This window comes from Leucopleurus acutus, assembly GCF_964270905.1.
Source record: "Leucopleurus acutus genome assembly, chromosome: 3".
NCBI classification, from domain to species: Eukaryota; Metazoa; Chordata; class Mammalia; order Artiodactyla; family Delphinidae; genus Leucopleurus; species Leucopleurus acutus.
The window spans coordinates 140,596,942-140,616,719 of NC_139145.1; positions in this window are offsets into that span (position 1 = coordinate 140,596,942).

The following is a 19,778-nucleotide window of genomic DNA, read 5'->3' on the forward strand; positions in this document are numbered from 1 at the left end:
GGTCACTAAGGTAGTCAGAGTTATGTCATGGTTTCACTTTGCATTTCGTTGATGTTAATGAGCCCTGACCTGGGTCCCGGCTCTCCTTTCAGGCACAGGCCCACCTGTACCACTTCCAGTCCTGACTCCCCACACCCAAATCAATTCCACAGGCAGAAAATAAGGAAGCAGGCTTTAATCATTGTGCACAATTGGAATACATGAGAAGCATGAGTACAAGACTCTGAGTACGAGAAAGCTCCTTAAGACAGTATGGATTCCCTGAAGAGAGATTTCTAATTGAGAGAGCTGTCAGTAATCCAGGAAAGGAGGGACAAATAAGGACTGGTCTGCCCCACAGAGTCCTCCAGGCTCATCCCAGAGCAAGGCGGGGCCCAGGGGAGAAGTCCAGGCCAGGGCATGGGTTGAAGGGGCGCCGTGGGCCGGACAGAAGAATGCGACTCCTTTCCTTTCCGAGTTCCACAGGGTTTCAAGCCTCCACAGGGCTTCCGCAGCTTCGGGGTAGGGGATGGGGATCGTCCTGGGCTCCTGGAGGCCATCTGGCCGCGTGTCTGTCGGCCTCCGCTGCTGCGGGCATCTCCTGGCTGTTCAGGCCCGATTGTGCCCTGCGGTGTGTGGCTTCGGCCTCTTCTTGACGGGACTGTCTATCCACCCCGGGTTAGCCGTTGGCTCCTGCGCTTGTGGGTCTCGCCAGCGTTTGTGGCCGCTCTCCGCCTGGCGACCGTCTGCGTGTCCGGGGCAAGCGCGCCGCGGCAGCCCACATGCACAGTAGTGCGCGTCCTCGCGGAACTGGGGGCTTTGGCAGGAGGGGCGGCTCAGCGCAGGGAAGTTATCCAGAGCCCAGGCCCAGGCCTGTTCTCGGTTGAGGCCCGCTGGCATGTGGGGCTCTGGATGTGCCCTCCTCCAGGACAGCTCTTCCCAGATGTAGTACGCGTGCGGTTCCATGGCTTCAGCCTCCTCACCAGACGCGTAGCGGGTCTAAGCAAAGGGGCGAATGATTCAGCCTCATGCTGAGTGTGCCTTTTATAGGGTCTGTCTAGTACAGAAGATCGGAAACCCAAGCCCAGATAAGTGGGGATAGACACTCATTTGCCTTGCAAATTGCCTCGGAGCCTCGCAGATTAAGGAGAAAACTGCATCTTGCTGGGAGGGGTTTGGAAATTCCGAGTGGTTTTGCTGATTGAGTTAAAGGAGAGGGATGGGAGGAGAGGAAGGTCCCTGTGGAGAGAGGCGCATTCCTGGTGGTTTCCATTCACTGTCTGCTTGGGAGGCACACCTAAGCAAAGTCACTGGGTTGGAGTGGGGAGTGCAGCGATCACGCCCCTCCCGAATCCGAGAGCGCTCAGTCCATCCTATCAGGGCAGGGTGGCTGGTCTCCCCCGCCGCTAGTCCAGGGTCGTTATCCCCTTGGCTTCCACGCCAGCAATCTCACAGCAGGTCAGCTCGGCCAGTCGCTGGCAGGCACTGGGCAAGGGGGTTGCAGAGGGTCGGAGGGGTAAGGGACACTTGCTGGGATTTGGTTAGCGCCTGAGGAAGCCTGAACTTCTGGGCAAGTTCGGGGAGGGTGTGGGGGGAATGCGGTGGAGGCGGCGCCAGAGCCGCCTGCAGATGCCTGGAGAGCCCTGAGATGGACTCGGGGCCAAAAAGGGCCAGGGCCACGGAGGAGGGACGCTTCCCGGGCGAGTGAAGTCCTCGGGGCTGCGGGCGGCCCCTCTGCTGTTCTTGGAGGCCCAGCCTGTATCCGGGAGTCACACGAGAGGCCACGCTCCACCATCCCCGGCTCCGTGTGCACAGGCGACCCCAGCATCCGCCGGCGCCCAGCAAAGCCGGTGACCCAGTATCCCGCCCGGGAACCGGCAGCGGCCACCGCTGCCCGTGAGCCTTGTCTTCCCAAATAGACAAACCAGGGACTCATGGGACAAATAACAGACTGTGACATCGTTTTTCGTCATCTTTACTGACTAGAGAAAGGAAAATTAAAGGAAAGGGCTCTGAAGACAAAGAGCTTCCATCCTTGTGGAGCAAAGGCAGAGACGATGCTGTAACATAATTTGTCCGCGGAGATGAGGGACTCAGCGCAAATCTCGGGGCTCCTGGCAGCCCTGGGTCTTCCGGGCCACTGCGCGTCGGATCCGCTGCCACCAGCCTTGGGACGTGCGGCGGGTCCTGGGGGCAGGAGCCGGGCGACGCTCCATAGGGTCCCCGCCGTCAGCGTTCTCGGGCTCCGCTCGTCCGTCCGGGAAGCGGTGCCACCCGCCGAGGGAGGCTGCGGGGGCGGCGGCCGCCTCTCCTGGGGCGCCTCTGGGTCCGGGTGGGTCGCGGGCGTCTGGTCCGGGGCAGGTGGTTCTGCGTCCCGTCGCGAGGGCTTCGGCCTCCAGCAAACTGTCCGTTTCGCGAACGGTCCCAGCGCAGAAGCCCGCCGCAGGGACTGGAAAGCATTTCCCAGTCGAAGTCTGGGCCATCCCAGGAGAGCTCGCACGGGGCGTGGTAGAAAGGGAGCGTCCAGGGCTCAGAGTCGGCTGAGCTCGGGGCTGGCGACGTCTGGGGCCCCGGCGCCCACAGCCGGGAAAGGGCTGCACCATCGCGTGGGTCTCACACCGGGCGATACCGAGTGTCTGGGATTCGGAAGCCCCCAGCCCGCGAGTTTTTATGCTCTTCTGGCCTCCTGGCCAGATAGGGGGAGTTTGGGTGGTAACATTAATCCTACAAGATAATTGCATCAGAAGACCTGATAATATTAATACAAAAACCAATCATCTTGGATAAAATTATTCATGGTCAAATCTCTTCAAGATACAGATTCCGGTTGAAAAGGAAAAGTATTAGCACACTGGAGGGGGAAAATGTTTGGGCGGACACTGGGGTGTAGAAAGCTCCAAATTGCTTTCTTGGAACAGAAACCGAAACCCAGATCTCCAAGCAGAAGAATGCTTTCGGGGAGAGGGAGGCGTGTGGCGGAGAAGGGGGCAGAATGCCAAAGGCGGATTTTCCAAGTGAAAGAAGGGCAAGGGTGGTGACCCAATTCTAAACTTGAACTTTCACTCTCCTAATGTTGTCTTCTCCTGGTAAATTGCTCAATTCAAAGGAATTAAGACTGTGTTCAGACCAGTGTCATGACAAGAAGCCCCAGAAATGGACTGCTTGGGTGGAGGGGCAGTTCCACCCCTCTCTGAATGAGTGACTCTCAGCAGATTATCTCCTCTCTCTAGGCCTCCTTTTGTCATCTCTGAAATGGAAGGCATTACAAAGCAGCTTTCATGAATGTATCCAATCATAAAAGTAAATAGGATTACCTGGCAGAAATTTATTTGCCCAATTATTACCATTATCATATTAACGATATCATCATGGATACAATTCCAATCTTAATGAGAATAAATGTTAAACACTGCCTTTTGAGGGGAGTTTTTTCCTTGTAAATGGATTTTTTCCTAGGCATATCATATCTATGGTGTATTGCACTGTAATGCATCCTTTTCAACCTGTTGAGAGAAGTATAAGTGGATACATTGTAGATTTCCTTGACTAGGAATTTATTTTACTGTGATAAATTATAGTCATTCCTAAGACTTAGGAAGCACATTTTGGTGTTCTTCCCTGTACTGGGTGCTGTGATTGGAGCCACACACAAAAAGATGAAAATCTGGGGGCTTCCCTGGTGGCGCAGTGGGTAAGAATCCGCCTGCCAATGCGGGAGACACGGGTTCGAGCCCTGGTCCGGGAAGATCCCACATGCCATGGAGCAACTAAGCCCTTGTGCCACAACTACTGAGCCTGCGCTCTAGAGTCCGTGAGGCACAACTACTGAGCCCACGTACCACAACTACTGAAGCCTGCATGCCTAGAGCCCGTGCTCCGCAACAAGAGAAGCCACTGCAATGAGAAGCCCACGCACTGCAACGAAGAGTAGCCCCTGCTCGCTGCAACCAGGGAAAGCCCGCGCAGCAATGAGGAACCAATGCAGCCAAAAATAAATAAATAAAATAAATAAATTTTTAAAAAATGATGAAAATCTGGCTACACTTTTCAGTCCTTACATCTTAATGAGAGAGCAAAATGGCAGTCAAGAGACCATTCAAAAATACAGCAAAGGGACTTCCCTGGTGGTGAAGTGGTTAAGAATCCACCTGCCGATGCAGGGGACACAGGTTTCAGCCCTGGTCCTGGAAGATCCTACATGCTGTGGAGCAACTAAGCCCTGCGACACTACTGAGCCTGCACTCTAGAGCCCGCGAGTCACAACTACTGATCCCGCGTGCCACAACTACTGAAGACTGCACACCTAGAGCCTGTGCTCTGCAATAAGAGAAGCCACCGCAATGAGAAGTCCAAGCACCACATGGAAGAGTAGCCCCCGCTCGCCGCAACTAGAGAAAGCCCGCGCTCAGCATCGAATACCCAAAGCAGCCAAAAATAAATAAATAAATAAATTTAAAAAAAAAAGAATACAGCCAAGTCCATGAGCATTGCCATAGCTGATCTGATGACCAGAGAGAAACATTCTAAATGTGATGCCTCCCTTCAAAGCCAGATTTTTTTTGTTCCCTGTCCTATACAGTAGGTCCTTGTTGAACATCAATTTTATGTATAGTAGTGTGCATACGGTAATCCCAAACTCCTAATTTATCCCTCCCCTCCAGGCTTTCCCCTTTAGTAACCATAAGTTTGTTTTTGAAGTCTGTGAGTCTGTTTCTGTTTTGTAAAGAACTTCATTGGTATCATTTTTTTAGATTTCACATATAAGTGATATCATATGATATTTGTCTTTCTCTGACTTCACTTAGTATGATAATCTCTAGGTCCATCCATGTTGTTTCAAATAGCATTATTTCATTCGTCTTTATGGTTGAGTAGTATTCCATTATATATATATATATATATATATATATATATATATATATATACACATCTTCTTTATCCATTTGTCTGTTGATGGACATTTAGTTTGCTTCCATGTCTTGGCTAGTGTAAACAGTGTTGCAGTGAACATAGGGGTGCATATATATTTTCAAAGTATGGTTTTCTCTGTACCTATGCCCAGGAGTGGGATTGCTGGGTCATATGGTAGTTCTATTTTTAGTTTTTTAAGGAACGTCCATACTGTTCTCCATAGTGGCTATACCAATTTACATTCCCACCAACAGTGTAGGAAGGTTCCCTTTTCTCCACACCCTCTCCAGCATTTATTGTTTGTAGACTTTTTGATGATGGCCATTCTGACCTATGTGAGGTGATACCTCAATGCAGTTCGGATTTGCATTTCTCTAATAATTAGCGATATTAGCGAGCATCTTTTCATGTGTTTTTTGGCCATCTGTATGTCTTCTTTGGAGAAATGTCTATTTAGATCTGTCCAGCTTTTGATTGGGTTGCTTGTTTGTTTTGTTTTGTTTTTGATATTGAACTGCATGAGCTGTTTGTATGTTTTGGAGATTAATCCCTTGTCTGCCGCTTCATTTGCAAATATATTCTCCCATTCTGTGGGTTGTCTTTTCGTTTTGTTTATGGTTCCCTTTGCTGTGCAAAAGGTTTTAAGTTTAATTAGGTCCCATTTGTTTACTTTTGTTTTTATTTTCATTACTCTAAGAGGTGGATCCAAAAAGATATTGCTGCGATTTATGTCAAAGAGTGTTCTGCCTATGTTTTCCTCTAAGAGTTTTATAGTATCTGGTCTTACACTTAGGTCTTTAGTCCATTTTGAGTTTATTTTTGTGTATGGTGTTAGAGAATGTTCTAATTCATTCTTTTACATGTCGCTGTCCAGTTTTCCCAGCACAATTTATTGAAGAGACTGTCTTTTCTCCATTGTATATTTTTGCCTCCTTTGTCATAGATTGATTGACCATAGGTGCATGGGTTTATCTCTGGGATTTCTACCTTGTTCCATTGATCTATATTTCTGTTTCTGAAAGCCAGATTTTTATTGTTAACTTCAGGAGGAAAAAGACCATAGTAGAAACAATAAATGCTAAGTAACAAAACAGAAAAATCAAACAACAGAACAGACAGTAAAGATGGCAGATGACTGAAAGCTCAACTAGTTGAAAGTTTTATGAGGGCAGTTTAGGACACTCGCAGCTGAGGTGAAGATTCAGACAAAGATACTCAGAATAGAAGAGCTCTGCCTTGGTGGATGGAGGATGAGGCCAACTCAGAATTGTTTGAACCTAGTCAAAGCTGAAATCCAAGGCAGAGGGGAGGCACAGCTAGTTTGTGGTGTGGGTACACCCAGAAGAAGTCACTGCAGTTGAGATCCAGCAATGGCGTTCGTCTGCAGATGCTCAGTATCAACAACCAACAAGGTGCAAAGTATACGACAATAATAGCAGGGCAGGAATGAAGAGGTATCTGGGCAGTCTAATATGTGATTGTTATATGTCCTGAAAATATTCACATAGTACGCTACCAAAAATGGTTGTTAGGAAGGATAGTACACGGAAACAAGAAACATTTCTATTCATTAGATTACAGACTGGGAGACCGTAATATCAAAGTCTAAAATTCAGAAGTACTGAATATCTATGTACAAGCAATGTCAGCTCTGCAAATCAAAATGATAAAGCAGGCAACGCAGAGGAAAAATGTGAAAGAAGGTAGCAACAGTCAATCCATATTTGATCAGCACAGAATGTCTAAAACTTAAATGGAGTCTGAAAATCATTATATGTAAGGTAAATATTAACTAAAACTGTGAAAGCATCGAAAGGGAAAAAATTAGAAATGTAGATTATGCAAAGAGCTGGTGAGGATTTGCTGTGAACTGACCTCTCAAGAGGCCTGGTGTTACTATTAATTCTGAAAAGCAATATGGCAGTATTTGTGGAAGTTATGTAGGCTTTTGTTCATTGTCCCTCTAAACCCCCTCCAGCATCTATATCCCAGAAAACATCTCATACAGGTCCCTAAAGTACACACATAATGGTGTTTATCTCGTTTTTGTTTGTGATAAAGGGGAGTTGGAGGCATCCATGATGTGTATGTAAAATGCTGTGTATTCATTCTATAAAATATTCTGCAGCAGTTAGATGAAATAAACAAGTTTTATATATATAGCTACATTGATTAATCTTAAAATTATAATCATTAGTGAAAAATTAAACAGAAAGAGACATGTGTCAGCGTACCATTAAATACATTAAAATGCATTCATACACTCAATATAAATTATATATGGAGACACATAATTACATTTAAAATCCACTAATTCAATTAGTTATCTCTTGCTCTGTAACAAACGACTCCAAAATTTAGCAGCTTACCAAAAATATTTATTATCTCACGGTTTCTGAGAATCAGGAATCTGGAATAGCTTAGCTGGGTGGTCTTGCTCAGAGTTCCTCAGGAAGGTGCAGTCTGAAGCTTTGCCTTGGGCGGGAGGATCACCTTCTAAGCTCCTTCTTGACAAGAGGTCTCAACTGCTTAACACAAGGGCCTCCCCACAGAGCTATTCATGATGTGGCAGCTGGCTGCCTCCAAAGGGGATGATCTAAGAGGGAGGAGATAGCATGGTAGAGTGAGCAAAATGGAACCAGTAGCATCTTTTGTAACCCAATCTCAGGAGAGACATCATTTCTACCATATTCTATGGATCACACAGACCAACCCTGGAACAATGTGGGAGGGAACTGCACAAGGCTGTGAATACTAGGAGGCAGGGATCATTGTTGGTCATCTTAGAGGCTGGCTATGAAGTCACTTTAAAGTTTAGTCCAAAGGAAGAAAATGTAGTTGCAACATAATTCTCAAGGGTGATAGATAATACCATTAACGCTGCAAAAGCACCTATGAAGAAATTAAAAAACTATGCTCACACTCCCCAAAATCAAAGAAGTGGAAAAAACTGGGATATACATAGTTTGCCTACCGTAGGTATTTTAAGTTGGTTATAACCACTGCTATCGAGAGTAGGGCAGTAGACATATAATTCAAGTAGAAAATTATGGCTGCTATATTTTGAACACTAAATTATGTAAGTTAAGTTTATTATGCACAGAACGTTATACAACATAAAAATTTCACTTCTAGCAATGTATTCCACCAAAAAAACCCTCCATAGAATGGAGATTATTTGAGCCAAAAAGTTAAAACAAGGAAATGTCTAATCTAGGAAATTTGAAATAGAATATTTTTACACCCACCAAAAAGGGTATGTGTAGTTGTTGAAAGAGAGAATTTCATTACATAGTCATTTAAAAAATTGGCCAGGATATTAAGAGGAGAGAGTTAGTTACATAATAATGTGTATATCATGATTTCATATTAACATGTAACTAGGAAAAATACAAGTCCTCAATATCTTTTACGAAATACTAGGGTAGATGTACTTTAGGATTCAGAATGTAGAGGATTTTAGACAGATTAGAAGGTGCATATCTTGAGATAATATAACTGTGACCATCCTGGTGTGGGGTAGCATTCTGTAGCATGTCATTGATACTCATGGTGTGGAAAGAATGAGTATTCCTGCTAACTGGAGTAAAGAAAGAGCATAATATACATTCACCTAAGATCAGATCTGTTTTGATATCACATAGTTTGGGGGCCAAACTGTGATCTACAAAGAGTAGATTATAAGATTATATTGTAGATTATATTGGACTTTAGAACTATTGCTAAGAAATCATACTGCAATCTCTGTGTTATTGGCCAGGAGGATTGTAGAATACTGTCCTCCCTAAGTACATTGAGGGACTATGTATTCACTTTTCATCTCCTCTCTCCCAGTGATTAGTTATTAGCTTGGAAAAAAGAAACAAATGGTAGAGTTAAAAGTAAAGATAGAATTTCTGGCAATCTTTTATCTTCAACAATTTCTCTTTTTTATGTGCACTTCTTAGAAATAAAGATCAAACAAAAAAAATTGAAGTATTTAAGTAAAGGCACAGCAGTGTCTGCAACATACCCCAATTTCTCAGGTGGTATAATTTATGTTTCACAGGCTAACCCCAACTGAAGGACTCAGAATTGATTGAAATAATAAGAATATCAGCCTGTGGTCCAACAAATGGACACAGACAATACTTTTTCAATGTTCCATGGAAAGCCCTGAGTAAGTTACAGCCTCAGCTCCAGTGAAGGTGGCCCAGAAAATCTCTCAACAGGAAATGATGGAAAGGGTGGTGTGGTATCTTAGAAAGTGAAGAGGTGAGGGGCAAAGGGTTTAGGAAATAACTCACAGGGGAGAAAGTGTAAACTTTGAAGAGCCACAGAACTAGTGCTGGTGAAAATCTTACTCCCCAAAATTTCTAGAAGGGAGCAGTTAGAATAAAATTCTAGTTAACATTTTTGAGTTTACATTGTGTTAGGTGTATGCCTAAGGGAGTGTGACCATTAAACATTGATATGATGGGTTCCATAATTATCCTCCATTTTCTTAGTGAGGAAAATAAAGCAGAAGGGATCGGCTCACTTCTGGAAGTCACTACTGAAGTTCTGTGGGTTTTGGCAGGCAGAGGTAGAGCAGTGAGGTGAGAAGTGTCCAGTTACTGACAATTTCCATAGACTATAGAAAGCCGCTCCACGTTTCAGACAAGCCTAGACAAATTCCTCTCACTAATTTTCTTCCCATATCAGAAAGGCATTGCCTGATTGTAGAGAATAGATTCCATGAGGTTAGATCATAATTCAAGATCACAAAGCTGCTAGTTCGTGCTGTCACTGGACTGAGAACCTAGGTCTTCAAGCATATGTATCAGGCAGGGGAATTAACAAAGGAATCGTTATGTTAGGTTGGGAAAAGGAAAGTCTCATGACTACTTAGAATTGTAATTCTTCTATTTTTCTCTACACTAGATTACCTCAATCAAAAGAATATTCAAAATTGTTATGAATTTCAGGGGCTTCCCTGGTGGCGCAGTGGTTGAGAGTCCGCCTGCCGATGCAGGGGACACGGGTTCGTGCCCCGGTCCGGGAAGATCCCACATGCCACGGAGCGGCTAGGCCCGTGAGCCTGGCCGCTGAGCCTGCGCGTCCGGAGCCTGTGCTCCGCAACGGGAGAGGCCACAGCGGTGGGAGGCCCGCGTACCGCAAAAAAAAAAGAAAAAGAAATTGTTATGAATTTCAAATCTAAAGGGCCACTGAGTTGGGATGTCACATTTTCAAGAATGTTTTTTGCTGATCGCTATCCTCTTTTATGTAATTGTGTGTATTCTATTCTTATTTATTCCCCTTATATGCTTTCCCTTCTTCCACTGAAATTCTTGCCATGAATATTTTATTTAAAAAGTCTCTTCTTGTGTCAGTCTTGTAATATGTTGTTTATTCTTTTGTGTGCTTATCTTTTCAATCCGTGTAAAAAGTATTAGGTTATACATGTGTTTTACTTATTATTTCCCACTCAGTTGCAATTTCCCAAGATCTTTACGTGGACATTTGATCTGCTGCTTCCAAGTCTGGCATGTTGGCCTCTGATGTGTCTCTGCCACTTTACCTATCTGCCGTCCCCAGTGGGTGCTCAGATAGCCACTTAGTCACCATCACCATGTGTAATAGTCCCTTATAGGACCTGTGAGAAAATTTCTCTAGGATATGTACCCATGAGCAGAATTGTGCCATGGAAAATGCATAAACCTAATTTTACTGACTTTTGCCAGGTTGTTCTTTAGAATGAATGAAGCATTTACCCTCTAACAATAGTGCATGAGGATTACCTGATGCGCACATTCCACACAAATACTTGGAACGACCCCAAATTCTAACATTTGCCAGGGGCTGCATAGTTCCTGAGAGAGCAGCTGTGGGTTGGTGGCCACAGATGCAGTATTTTCTGATTTTTGGCAGAATCTCTCTTTGTGCATCAGCCTGCAGTGTGCTGAGAGTTATTCTCCGATTTTCAGTCTAAAATCTCTGTTCACCTTTCTTCTAGATTTTAAGTTATCTTTATCTCCTAATAAATCCTTTTCTGCTTAAACTATTAAGTGCATTCTTTTTTTTTTGTTGCTAAACACCAGAAAAAGAAACAACAATGACAAAACATTCAACTACACTTTTTAAAGCTTGTTGCAGTCTCTTTACCTTTTAACGACCTTGATAGAATGAATCTAGATTTTCCTCAGAAAATATTAAGTATTCAAGTTTTTTCCTCTGTTTTCAGGATATTTTGAGAATATTGGTTTGACATTGTTCATTTTTATTTATTTATTTATTTATTTATTTATTTATTTATTTATTTATTTATTTAGGAAGGCGAGTGGCCCCAAAATATGGAGTGGTTAGTTTTTTTAAATTTTATTTTAATTAATTAATCTTATTTTTGGCTGTGCTGGGTCTTCGTTGCTGTTCGTGTGCTTTTCTCTAGTTGCTGTGAGTGGGGGGGCTACCCCTGGTAGCAGTGCGCAAGCTTCTCATTGTGGTGGCTTCTCTTGTTGTGGAGCACTGTTTTAGGCACGCACTCTGCAGTAGTTGTGGTGCGCAGGCTCAGTAGTTGTGGCTTGCAGGCTCTAGAGCGCAGGCTCAGTAGTTGTGGCGCATGTGCTTAGTTGCTCTGCTGCATGTGGGATCTTCCTGGACCAGAGCTCGAACCCGTGTCCCCTGCATTGGCAGGTGGATTCTTAACCACTCTGCCACCAGGGAAGCCCCTGTTCATGATTTTTAGATGAGAAAAAGGGAAATGTAAAACAAAACCCCCAAATTCTTCTCAATATTTCATCTTAAAAATTTAGTTTTCCTTTCTTATAAGCCCTTCCATTAAGAATTAAATAAGTTATTTAGGGCTTCCCTGGTAGTGCAGTGGTTAAGACTCCACGCTTCCCAAGCAGAGGGCGTGGGTTTGGGGAACTAAGATCCCACATGCTGCGCGGTTTGGCCAAAGAATTTTAAAAAATACATAAAAAATAGCTTTGATGATTTCATAAAATTATATAGGTAAGGTGATAGCTTCTGACACAATATAATTAATAACCTTAGTAAAGGTATAATCATTATTATTTGATCAATACTATTATGATAGAAGGATAATCCCAATGAAGAACAAATGGCTTTAAAAAATATCCCTAGATAGATTTTTACATTCTTATATGGACCCACAGTAAAATTGTAACAAGTATAGCCACCTTCCACTTAGCACCTTCCATGACCAAAGTTTACTCTCCAGTGTTATAAACTTAGCATAATCATTAATTTAACAAGCCTTAATTGAGAGCCTGCCTTTTGCCAGGTTTTATGAAGAGAGCTACACATACAAAGACAACTAAGGCCCGTTTCCCCTCTCCTGCCTGAAGCAGGTGCAGAATTCTGCAGCCTCAGGGCTGCAGCCTGAACCGCATCAGGCGCTGCGGGATTTCTCCTCGGGGGAACGCTCGGAGCAGGCTGGAAGGCGGGTGCAGAGCTGAGCGAGGTCATGAGCCTGGGATACACAGCGATCCGAGGGCTTAAGGGCCGGGGCCGTTTCCTTTCGGGGCCCTTCATTTTCTACGTATTTTAAAAGTTTTCCGAATTTAAATCACCCGCATTTGGTCAATAATAACGAACAAGATTTGTCCGTACAGGTTTTATAGACTGTGAGGGAATGTTTTTCAATGATAATTTACCCCCCAGCCCTAAAGCAAGTAATTTCGTTGATTTATTCGTTTAGATGTTAAGGAGGAGAACAAAAAACTCAGTTAGATGGGAAAGTGCAAATCCTTAGCGCTCATCATTTGCCTTTCATGTTAAGCCCTGACATGTATTTGCAACTATTAGCTTGCATTTCAAATTTAAGTTTGCTTAAAATAAGACTAGTGACCCAACTGTGCAACATTATTAGGTAATGATAAGAAACAAAAGACATTCACATTAAAAATGAGCAAGTGACTAGTAGCTATTAAAGGAAAAAAGCTTAAACCTAGCAGAAGAATGGGGAACATAAAGAGAGTAGATCTTAACTATTTTCAACACACACACACGACTTTGGGAGGTGAAGGATGTGTTAACTTGATTATGGTAATCATTTCACAACGTATACAGTATGTTAAGTCATTGTGTTGTACATCTTAAAAAATAAATTAAAAAAAAAAGAATGGGAGCACAGAAAGAAGTTTGAACCAGAGAGAGACAGTTCCTCCAGATGAAACAAATTTCCTCCCTGTTCTCTCCCCTCCTATCACCCAATCACTTCTGACCACACAAACACAATGCACACACAGCCTTGTCAATTATTCTAACAATTCCAACACCAATAATGTGATAACCCAAATCATTATAATTTGGGGGCAGTGTTTCAAATCTTAGGTCTATCCCACTAGAGAGAAATTGTAACATCACTGCCTTTTAAAGTCACTTGAAACAGTTCTGCTTTGTGTGGTTGTGATGCCAACTTGTTACACATTTAGGATCTTTTTTATCCATTTTGGTTTCAATTTTAAGAATTATTTTACATAATTATAAACAATTTTTAAAGTATTCAAACTTTTCCCAAACCAAAATCTACAAATTATAGTCAGAGGTGTTTAGCTTCTATCTACATGATATATATAAGGAGAGAGAGAGCCTGGCTTCTTCTCCTTTGGCTACAATCCTTCCCCCATCTTTCGGGATTCCATAAGGGAGCTCTCACTACATCTTATTGGTAAAGGACATAATTTGTGATGGAAAACTGAAATTTCCTCCTCTTCCTTCCCACATTTCTTATTGATTTAGAGTGAGAAAACTAGAGTGGGGGGGAAATAAAGGTAGAGGGTGGAACAGGAGAAAAGGCATTCCCTCTCAGGATTAAAGCTACTTAATTTTGATTCATAATTGACAGCATTTGAATAAATGGATTCTACTCTTCTGGTTTCCTACCAATAGATGTGAAAAGATAAAGACTCTTCTGATCTCCCATTGTTTATAGTTATTTTGAGGTTTGTGAAAAAATGTTTTAGAAAATAGAGAAAATACTTAAAACATGGCTGGGGTAGGAGATAGTGGTAATTCATAAAATCTATTATTAATCACTCTAGAGATCATTGAACCTAAAATGTAAAGGCATGAGATCTAAAAACGGTTTTCACTGCCTAAAATAAAACTGTTTATTTTCCAACATCATCAAAACCTCAGAGTCATTCAGAAATTTGAAACTGCAGTCTGACTGCTGTCTCTGGACCACAGTCTGGGAGATGAGTGTTTGTGACCAATTCATAGCAGACACAGTGCAGAACTTTGTTAATACCTAGATATTATCCACCTCCCCATGCCCAACTGCCACACTCAAAACACGTCCAATTCATACCTCCCGAGGCGGAGCTTTTCTTCTCTCCTTTGCACAGGTAAGTCAGTGCTGCTGCAACAGCCAGCAGGAGGGTCTGATTGGTTAATGGAAAACAGAAGAGGCTTTCCCTCCCCCCGCCCCCCGCCCCCGCTTCCCGCCTTGCCCTCCTATTGGGCCGGATGTAAGCTGGGATTTGTAGTCGGCCTTGCTTCTCAAAGTGCGGTCAGCAGAAGGAGGGTGGGCCTCCCCTGGGAGCTGTACTGAATCCGCAGCTCGTTTTAAAGTCCCTGGCCGGTGATTCGTGTTCACGTTACAGCTGAGAAGCACTCTACAAGACTGGGTGCTGAGAGTTTGGGAACCAGCTCCTTGTAAGAGGCCCCGGGGACGCAGAGGAGGATGCGGTCGTCCGATCCTCGGGCGCCGGCTGGAACGCGGATGGCGCCTCGCTGCTCAGCACACAACCACGGCTCCTGAGAGCTGTCGTTTGCCTCCTGCTGAGCAGCGGCCGAACTGCCTGCGTGATTCCGAGCCAGCTGAAGCCAGAGTCGGCTCCTAGAGAAGGGGACACCTCAGGCAACAAGTACCACGGTATCTCTCTCCTCTTTCCCCTCCTCTTCCCCTGGCTCTAAACGTGAGGGCAGTTACCTTTGTGTTTTTGAGAATTACTGTGGGACTGCTAGTCTGCGATATTTTACATACAAATTAAAATCGTTTGATTCTTGTTGGACAGATTGACTTAGAGGTTGAATCCAGAGGCAGATGGAAAGATCCTTATGAGTGGATAAAAATAAATGAGCATGAATGGATATTGAATTTTTGTCAAATGAGTTTTCCATATCTGTTGAGATTTTTTCTTTTATTCTTTTAATACATGTTATATGGTCAACTTGAGTTATATTGGTCAATCTGTCCCTAAGATACACCCAGTTTGGTCTTGATATTACATATATATATGTATGTATATATATGTCTGTGTGTATATATATATACACACACGTATATATGGCTGGTTTTAATTTCCTGATATTTTGTTTAAAATATTTGCATTATTTTTCATAAATGAAATTGGCTAGTGGTTTTCCTTTTTTGCAATATCCTTTTCAGTTTTTGTATCAAAGTTATTCTGGCCTTACAAAACGAGTTGGGGGGCTTCCCTGGTGGTGCAGTGGTTGAGAGTCCGCCTGCCGATTCAGGGGACACAGGTTCGTGCCCCGGTCCAGGAAGATCCCACATGCCGTGGAGTGGCTGGGCCCGTGAGCCATGGCCGCTGAGCCTGCGCGTCCGGAGCCTGTGCTCCGCAACGGGAGAGGCCACAACAGTGAGAGGCCCGCGTACCAAAAAAAAGAACAACAACAAAAAAAACGAGTTGGGAAATGTTCCCTTTCTCCAGTCTTTGGAAGCTTGTGCAAGTGTAGACTTATTTGTTCTTTTAAAAAGTTAGCTTCCTGGAGGGATGATGTTGAGGGCAATCAATCATGGTAAATAACAAGGCTTGGCTGGACCCCAGCCCCCAGATCTTGCCGGGGTAGGGATGGATACATTCTGAACCATGAATGTCACCATGGCTAATTCTGTAATGTTATGAAACATCAAGACCATGGTCTTGTAATACACTTTGTGGCTTAAATAGAATTCTTGCACAGTGAATTCAGTTTTTTTTCAATGAAAAGTTTTTTTTCCTCTACCAACAAGAATGAGTTATAATATAACTTTACTGATACTAGATAACTGTCAAATCTGTCAAAACTTAGACAATGTCGTACTTGGAAATTTTATGCAAATTCAGTATTTACTCTTTTCCTGAATACATTGTGTTTTTATCATAATAATCATAACACCAAAAAGCAACGATGTTTAAAACCAAGCCCTATAAACCAGGGCTCGAACCCGCGTACCCTGCACTGGCAGGTGGATTCTGAAACACTGCACCACGAGGGAAGTCCGGTTCCGGACTTTGGTAGCTTACTCTTTTGTCGACCACCATCCCTTGTAATTCATCTGGATTTACCGGAAAGGGACCCCGATGCTTTCTCAATGTTTTTTTCTGGTGGCTCCTTTGGGAGCAGAAGATGAAGTTCCCTAGATCCTTGGTATATACTACACCACTTTGTTGCTCATTCATTATCTCACTCTTTGAGCACCAAATCAAATCCTGGAAGGAACTTAGGAATTAGGTGAAGAACTGGAATAAGATCAGGTTATTAGGACTGGGGCTCAAGTGATTGGGAACTTAACTGTGGCACTTATTATCCTCCATCAAGGAGCAGATAGCAGAGGGACCTGAGATGCAAGAGCAAATTGGGAGCTGAGGTCGACGCTGGCACCCATCCCTGGTAATCCTGACAGGTGGTGGGAGCTTAATTAAAACCATTGAGGGCTTCCCTGGTGGCGCAGTGGTTGAGAGTCTGCCTGCCGATGCAGGGGACATGGGTTCGTGCCCCGGTCCGGGAAGATCCCACATGCCGCGGAGCGGCTGGGCCCGTGAGCCATGGCCGCTGAGCCTGTGCGTCTGTGCTCCGCAGCGGGAGAGGCCACAACAGTGAGAGGCCCGAGTACCGAGAAAAACAAACAAACAAATACCATTGAAGTTGGGGAGGCCTGGGGTGGAGGAGGCAGTAAGGCACTGCAGCTGTCTTGGCTCCCAGCCCGTTTCCAACCTTGATGGCTTGAGGACAGAGGGAGAGAGATTAATCTTGGGGGGAGATGGAGGGGCTTCTGGGAGAACTAGCATAGATACAAATGGTAAAGAAAGAGAAAGGAGGTTGGTGAGCATTTCTACTGGAAGTACTGAGACTCAGGAATCACTGTATTTCCTTAGAGTGGTGTTTCTCAGCTCTAGCTGGGGCTAGAATCATCTGGGGAGCTTTTAAAACATTGATGCCCGGGCACCATGCTCCAAGATTCAATCATTGTTAGTGTGAGGACTGAGTACTGGTGTTGTCTTTAAAACTGCACAGGTGGTTCTAATGTGCAACCAAAGTTGAGTACAAACAGCATTACCATCACCTGGAGCTCATTAGAAATGCAGAATCTTTGGTCCCAGATCTACTGGATCACAGTCTGCATTTAAACAAGATCCTAAATTGATTTGTAGTACGGCCACTAAGTTTGAAAATCATTGCCCCAAAGGAAAATGGTCTTTAGGCAAATGGAAACTGGCTAGAGATGGGGCTAGGCATGGTTTCCCTTCCAGGCCTAGCCTGTCTTCCCTTCTTTATAAATGATCCCTTTTAGCTTCTTTCTTCATCATCTTCTCCTTCTCTTAATGCTCCTCCTCTGTATTCCTTGAACCATTTGATAGATGTGCCACCTTGTTCTGTTTATAGCCATCCCTTTCTGACCGCCCCCACCCCCCGCCGGTTCTTCCTGGCCTTGAATTCAGATGAGTGATATACCAGCATTCGGATACACCCAGTCCTTTGGTATCCACACCTACTCGGCAGAAAGGATCTCTATGGCTGGGTCATCAAGACTACATTTTGCTTTACATGGGTCTCTATAATCCCCTCCTGCCCCAGCAGAACTGTTTTATCACAAATATCTCATCCCCAGCCTCAGCTCAGCTGTGTGAATAGCCAGTTGTTCCCATTTCCTTTGTATCTACCATCTGCTGCTATTGCCTAAGCTTCTTTTTTTAATCCCCAATTCATTCTCTCTCTCTCTCTAAATATATATGTGTATATATATATTTTCTCTCTCTATATATAATATGTATTATATATATATATTTTTAATTCAGGATCCAATCCAGGGTTACACATTGTATTTGGTTGTTTCAAATATTTTAATGGCTGCATAATATATTATTTTATGGATTATAAAATTATTTAATCACTTTCCATAATGCTGGACTTATATGTTGTTTCTTTTTTTAATTTAAAAGAATTTTTATTTTATATTGAAGTATAGTTGATTAACAGTGTTGTGTTAGTTTCAGGTGTAAGAAAACTGATTCAGTTATACATATACGTGTATCTATTCTTTTTCAAATTCTTTTCCCATTTAGGTTATTACCGAATATTGAGCGAGTTCCTTGTGCTATACAGTAGGTCCTTGTTGATTATCTAATCTTTCTTTTTTTATTGGCCACACTGTGCGGCCTGTGGAACTTCCCCTCCCGGGGAATGAACCCGCATCCTCTGTAGTTGAAGCGAGGAGTCTTAACCACTGGACTACCAGGGAAGTCCTGGTTATCTATTTTAAGTATAGCAGTGTGTACATGTCAATCCCAAACTCCCAATCTATCCCTCCCTGCCACCCTTTCCGCCTGGTAACTATAAATTTGTTCTCTAAGTCTGTGAGTCTGTTTCTGTTTTGTAAATAAGTTCATTTGTATCTTTTTTTTTTGATTCTGCATATAAGCAATATCATATGATATTTGTCTTTCTCTGTCTGACTTACTTCACTTAGTATGATCATCTCCAGGTCATTGTTTCTTAATCACAGCAAACTTTGAGAAATGTTTGTACAATGATTTTTCCACATTTCAAATTATTTCTTACAATTGATTGAAATTACTGGGTGTGAACATTTTTTAGAGCTCTTGGTACCTATTTCTAAATTGTTCTCCAGAAAGGTTCTATTAATTTATAACCTCAATAGTATGTAATAATGCTTACCTCAGCTCAGGTTTGGGCAGCACTGCATAGTAGTATTTACAATTTTTTTCTAATTTAATTGGCAACAAATGGTTTCTCTGATTTCTTACATGTTTAAAGATACTTGTATTTTATTTTTATTGATATATAGTTGATGTATAATATTATGTTAGTTTCAGGTGTACTACATAGTGATTTGACATTTGCATATATTTTGAAATGATCATCACAATAAGTCTAGTAACCATCTGACCCCATACAAAGTTATTGCAACATTACTTACCATATTCCTTATGCTTATATCACATACCCATGGTTTATTTATTTCATAACTGGAGGTTTGTACCTCTTAATCTCCTTCACCTATTTTGCTCCCCCATCTCCCCTCTGGCAAATACCTGTTTGTTCTCTGTATCTATGCGGCTGAGTCTGGTTTTGTTTTGTTTATATGTTTTGTTTTTTAAAATTCCACATATAAGTGAGATCATGCAGTATTTGTCTCTCTCTCTCTCTGACTTAGCATAACCCTCTGGATCCATCCGTGTTGTTGAAAATGGCAAGATTTCATTTTTTAATCACTGAGTAATAATCCATATGTATATATATATCACATCATGTTTATCTGTTTATCAGTGAACACTTAGGTTGCTTCCATATCTTGGCTATTTTAAATAATACTGCAGTGAACATTGGTTTGCTTATATCTTTTGGGTTTTTTTGCTTATATGTTTTGTTTTCTTCAGGTAAATGCCCAGAAGTGAAATTGCTGGATCAGATGGTAACTATTTTTCATTTTTTTGAGGAACCTCCATACTGTTCTCTGCAGTGGTTGCACTAATATACAGTCTCACCAACAGTGCACAAGGGTTCCCTTTTTTCACATCCTTGTCAACACTTATTTCTTGTCTTTTTGATGACTGCCATTCTGACAGGTGTGAGTGGAATCTCACTGTGGTTTTGATTTGCATTTCCTTGGTGATTAGTGATGTTGAGCATTTTTTCCTGTGTCTGTTGGC